This window comes from Nomascus leucogenys, chromosome 17 (assembly GCF_006542625.1).
Source record: "Nomascus leucogenys isolate Asia chromosome 17, Asia_NLE_v1, whole genome shotgun sequence".
NCBI classification, from domain to species: domain Eukaryota; kingdom Metazoa; phylum Chordata; class Mammalia; order Primates; family Hylobatidae; genus Nomascus; species Nomascus leucogenys.
In genome coordinates this window covers 5,331,881-5,337,880 of record NC_044397.1, presented here as the reverse complement: position 1 = coordinate 5,337,880, position 6,000 = coordinate 5,331,881, and the positions used below count along the sequence as shown (strand labels likewise).

The 6,000-nt window shown below is 43.5% G+C and overlaps 1 protein-coding gene across 1 annotated transcript in view; it reads left to right on the top strand.

Annotated features, from left to right (window-relative positions):
* The first annotated feature begins 1,904 nt into the window (after positions 1–1,904).
* USP49 (ubiquitin specific peptidase 49) overlaps positions 1,905–6,000 on the top strand; it is a 97,531-nt gene continuing 93,435 nt past the window's right edge. The window contains exons 1-2 of the mRNA XM_030796539.1: positions 1,905–2,544; positions 4,612–4,693. The gene's annotated coding sequence lies outside the window, so the exon portion shown is untranslated. The remainder of the gene's footprint in view (positions 2,545–4,611; positions 4,694–6,000) is intronic.

The window sequence follows — 6,000 nt, the reverse complement described above, 5'->3', positions numbered from 1 at the left end:
AAGTGCAAGTTGTTAATAAATTGCCTACACAGCGCTTGGTCCAGGCATTGTAGTTTCCCCCTTCTTACTGGGTGTGGTGTTCTTTGTTTTTTGTGCTTACCTAGTTCTCCTGTTTACAGGTGTGTAAGTTGAGCCACTACTATAGCTAATGTCTGTTTCTTTTACTTGTCCTTATATTTAAATGTAAGTCTTTATCTGCCTTAGCTATGTGTTGGGTGTTGAAATTGTTGATCTTATTTTGGGAGACTCCCATCCCCTCCCCCCCCACCATCCCGCAAGTAGTTTCAAGACTGTGCACCTAGGAGACTGCGTAGGAACCTAAGCCTTTTTGTAGCTTAGGTGCTGTTCTGTTTCCCAATGGACCACTACCAACTCAGTCTGGTTTATTTCCCAAGCCTTACAATCTGCTGAACTTCTTCAGTTCCGGCAGCGATCCTCTTAACTTGTAGAGGATTTCCATAAAACAGCTGAATCTCTCTTGGGTCATCAGTGGCAAAAGCCAGACACGTGCTCGCCCGCCTGGGAGCCAATAGTAACTTTTGCAAACGCTGCCTCCGGAAACCCTACGGTTTGCGGGCTGCTGCTTTAGGAACAACACAGAAATAACGTCTTTTAACAGAACAAAACAAAACATACGGACGGGATAGTGAGAAAGCCTTTGTCCTTCGCAGTGGGGAGAGGTGTTAAAGGTGAACCGAAAAGAGTATGGGAAACTCATGTAAAATACCTTTACAGTTCCCCGGGAAGAAGGGGGCGGAGATGGGCTCGGGAGCGTCTCTGGCCCTTTAAGGAGGAGGGACAGACATAAGAGTCTGTACCTTTAAGAGTCTCTTTGTCTGGAAACCTTCTTATTTACCCTCCTGTGCTTCAACCAAACTTCGACCAGCTATTCACAACGTCCCCCTACGCCGCCGCTCCTTACGCCAGGCTCAAAGCGGCCGCGCGTTTGTGGCTGACCCTAAACTTTGCGCCTGCGGCGCGAACCCTCGTTAAGGGTGCCGGTGCCGGGGTCGCGGCCCAGCGCTGCGCCGTTGGCGCAATGCAGGGCCTGAGGGGCGGGGCTCCAGCGGACGGGCCAATAGACGGGCAGGGGGCGGGGCCTGTTCGGTTGTCTCGCGCCCTGGTGACAGCTCGCGCGTGCTGATGATGGCGGTAAATAGAGGGGGCCGAGGGAGGGGACAGAGGACGTGGGGAGGCAGCAAAGTGGGTAGCTCCGGGGGGTAGGGGGAACGGGGGCCAGGGAGGCCGCGACGGCCAGGGAGCCCATTCTAAGACTCGGAGGCGGGGATAGGAGTCTCCGGCTCACTAGCCCTCCCCTTTAAAGAAGCAAAATCCTCACACACCGGGTGAGGGGCGACAAAGGCAGCGCGCGCCTCGCGGGCGGGAGGAGCGGCGGCAGGGGGCGGGACCGCGGCGCCGGCGGGCTGGGGGCGCCCGGGGCGGGGGCGGCGGGAGGCGAGAGCTGGGAATCGGGGCGCGCCGGCGCCTTATTTTGGCGGGGTGGGCGACGGCTGGGTTGGGGCAAAAGCCTTGAAGGGAGAGGGAAAGGAAGGCTTGGGGGCGATGGGGGGAACCGGGTTGAGAATGAGATGAGGAGGATTAAGGGGAGAAAGGGTTAGAAGCCAGGGAGAGGAGGAGTGAGAAAAAGCCAGCCAAGGAGATAGGAAGGAGGCAAAAAACCAGGGTGGTCGTTAAGGAAGCCGGGCAGGGAATGAGGTTAGGGCTGGGGAAAGGGATCCTGGGGTTAGGTGTAAGAGCAGGGGTTTGAAGGGGAAATCTTCGTAGGGGGTGGTGTTGGGGTGAGGGGTACCGGGGTAAGTGTTGGAAGTGGAAGACAAGGAGGGGCAGAGCTGGGGTAATAGTTGGGAGTAGGAAAGACAGAGTGATTAAGAGCCAGACGTGACGAGGGTGTGAACTAGTGCGGAGCGAGATGAGCTGAAGGACTAGGACCAACGGTGTGGTGGGAACTGCTGGCGAGGTTCTGAGAAAGGAATGGGTTAGTGGGTGGGCGATGGATGTAAATTCTGTAAAGTGCGGGAGGGCAAATGAGACCTGGACTGGAACCAGGTGGAGTCAGGAATAAGAGTGTGGTGGAAGGGCGACAGGAAACAGATAAGAGATGGGTGTCTGTAGGACGATTCTGGGACCAGAAGAGCTGAAAGGAGACTAGAGTTAGGGTGTAAGAAGTGATGGCCATCTGGGACAAGGATAACTGGGGAATTACGTTAATTGAAGAGGTTCAACAAGATCCAAGGTGAAAACAGTGAGGTGAAGAGACAGGGCTAAAAACAAATGGTGAGAGGAGCAGGAAGAGATGGGCCCCAGAATTTAAAGGATGAGATGGGGAGTAAGGGAAGAGAGGGGGCTAAGGGAAGCTGGGGGAGTCCTGATGGATGTAGAACTGGGGTAGACTGCACGGGGGTGGGAATCGAATGTGCGTGTTATGGGGAGTTGCTCCAGAAGGTCTGCAAGGGTCGGGGCAGTAATGCTGTAGTGAAAGATCAAGTGTAAGAGAGCCTTTGGTGCAGAAGAGGAGGAACCATGGTGAGTCAAAGGGGACCTAGAGACAGGGGTAAAGACTAAAAAGTAAGGGCAGAGGTGGGGGTTGCAGGAAAGGAATTCTTTGTTGAGGAGAGAACTGTGTGTTGAAACTGTGAATCCTTTTGTCCCTAAAAGTAGGAAATTCCAGAAACCTCTTTCTCTCTTCAAGAAGTCTTGAATCCGCTTCCACCCTTCATTGCTTTTGATTTGACTTTCCTGTCCACTTTGAAGAAATGAGACTCATTTTGATTTGATTTTTTTCTTATATGGATGATGAAGCATAAACTCTGGGTGTTGAAAACCTCTGCGTTTCACCAGTGTTGTGATAATACAGGGAAAGGGTGTGCTTATTTAGGGTGTACTCGTGTGATGTGATAGTTTTGGTGTTGTAGGAGTGTTGCACCTGACAAGTACTGGGCTGTGTTTTATGGACAGCATTTTCATTTGTAATGGAGAATGCACGGTTGTTGGGATAGAGAAAGATGAGAATCTGTTTCTTTTGATTAATCAACCAGGTTTCTGCTTATTGTTTTCAGTTGCTGGAGAATGTTAAGAAATCATTTCAGAGAAAGGCAGATAACCAACCAAGGAAGTTTACTGGGGGAGAGATTAAATCAGAGCTGAGGGCTTTGAGTTCCTGAGCTGCCTTTAGCTTTGTGTGGGACGTTTCATGCTATAGTTGGTAACTCACCCATTTAACAAAATGGCATAAAGAAAGGGAGAATTGTAGAGTAGTGGAGGATTTTAGAGTAGCAGACTTATTTTTTAGGGCAAATAAATTTATGAGTAATTTTGATGGAAAAACATCTCTATAATACTGCAGCACGCTGGGTCTTTGGACAGCTCCACTGCCTTTCGTGTTTTATGGTTGTGACTAAAGAAGGCCAGATTAATACTAATTTTCTAGAAGCTTTTGATTCTTAAGACACCTTTAGAAACGAAAAGGAAGATAAGAAATTTGGGCAAAATTTGGTTATTCTTACTTAGAATTTTGTTTTAATGATTTTATTCAGAAGCTTTTACATTTAGCTAAGAATATGAATGAATATTTGTTTTGCATTTGATGGTGCCAAAGGATAGCATATGATTTACTTAGGGAAAAATGCAAACAATTGTTGAGAATCTTGTTTGGGGTTATTTCACTGTGTACACTCAGATGCACAAAGATACTTTTTTTTTTTCAAAGTTGTGTAAATTTTGGATTGACACTCTTTTGCTGGTGTTTGTATAAATAACAAAGATTAGGTCTATGACATTTGTAATAGTTAACAAAGATTAGATTTTGATTTGTGGATTTGAGCAACAATGGTTATTAATGTATATGAATAATTTAGAAAACTCTTTCTGCATTAAGCTACTGTGTTAGTGGCATAGTATTTAGTTTATGGTTTGTTTCCTGGATTGTATTAAGCAAGTGTTCAAGGTGACTAGATGTATTTAGCAATTTAACAGAGGATCTTGGTAAAAATTACTATTTTTGCCACTACATTTTAAAAGGATTAGTTTGATAATGTTGACTTTCAAGATGAAGAGTAACTTTGATATGAGGCACTTGTTTCAGTGAGATGTGTGTGCATATTCTTTTTGTAGATGTGTTTGGGCTGGCGTTAGTAGTAGGATGTACTCTGTATGGTATTGCCGTGTTTATAATGTAATTGTAATTGTTTAATGCTCAATATCTTTATATAAGTGATTATAGACTTATTTGATATCGGTAAAGAAGGAAATAAAAACTGTAAGATCAGCCAAGGGAAAGAGTGAGTTCTGCCTTTTGTTTCTGTATGCAATGGCCTTAGTGTGCTAAAGCACTGAGTCTCATTGTCAATGGTTATTTCTCAGTCGCTATTTCTAAAACTGAAAATGGATTTTTAAAAATTGAGATAATACTGTTTATCAGTAAGGACTCCAATGATAAATTTAAGCTTTATTTTCATTTGTTCATCAAGTACAGTTCTACCCAATTTAACTTTATTTTGGTTATAATCTGATTTGCTAAGCAAAAGCTTTTAAGTTTATATTTTTAGATTTATTTGGTTGTACATAATTAAATGTTTTCCTGGTTAACCGTAGATTCTTTGGATGGGAAGAGACCTTGAAAGGACCTCTAGTTTATCCTGCAACTCCAGTCAATATCCCACTTAAATCATTCCAGGTAGATAAAAATTTATCCTATTTTTTAAAACAAATCTTCAGCAGTAATGTGGTAACCTCTGTAGATAATCTTTGCAAGCATTTAATAATTTCTCTATCAGGAGAGTCTGCCTTCCCTCCAACCAGCACATGCTTAATGCTATATATATGTGTTTGTTTCCTCTTGCCCCATTCTCAATTTTTGAGTAAAAAATGTCTGTGTACTTTTGTATTTATAAGACCTTAGTTCTTCATAAACTTAATAATAGTAACCAACACACATATAATGCTTTTGTGCCACATACTTCTGTAAGCACTGCAAATTGTAACTTGTTTACTCCTCAATGGCAATCCTATTACTATTCTCATTTTACAGGTGATGAAATAGAGGGTCCTTGAGATTAAATGATTTGCCCAAGGTTATACTCAGGCATTCCTACAACTATTTATTTGGTGATTATCTTATATTACAAATAATACTATGTTTTGTAACCCAGTGATACATTTAATCTTTATTTTAGTTCAAAAGCTAGAATTCTACCAAGTGGTGGGATGGGATTCCAACCTTTGCATTTTGCCAGCAGAGTCTGTGCTCTGGTTTTGCCTCTGGCTTGCCTGTTGTGAAGTTGTCCCTCACCATGTTCTTCTTCAGATTCAACACTTAACAAGTCTTGTTTGCCAATCTTTAAAAATTATCCCTGTAGTCCTGTTACTAACCTTTTATCCAGTTCCTTTCTAGATGGGGAACCTGGGGTAAACACCATAACGATTATGTATAATGTAAAGATTACATCAACGTTGTTGCATGCTTCTGTTTTTTCATTCCAAAATTGTATTTACAAAACCCCAAACCAATAAAAAATGTCTTATTGCATTGCAGATTACCCATCCACCTTTTTAGCTAGAAAACTGCCCTGGACTTGTTATATACTATGACACGTTTACAGTTGAAAGATTATTGCTGTTTGAAGAAAAATGGATTTTTTTCTGATTTCAGATTTCAGTGCAAATATCCATAAGCAAAATCTGTTTATACCCTCACTAATTTTTTACTATTTTCTCTTTACGTGTGCCTAAGTGATAAACCAATTTCCCCATACATGATTATTATGATTATTATGATTATTATTGAGACAGAATCTTGCTCTTTTGCCCAGGCGAATGCAGTGGCGCCATGTCAGCTCACTGCAGCCTGGACGTCTCTGGGACTACAGATGTGTGCCATCACACCTGGCTAATTTTTGTATTTTTTGTAGAGACAAGGTTTCACCATGTTGCCCAGGCTTGTCTCGAACTCCTGGGCTCAAGCAATCTGCCTACCTTAACCTC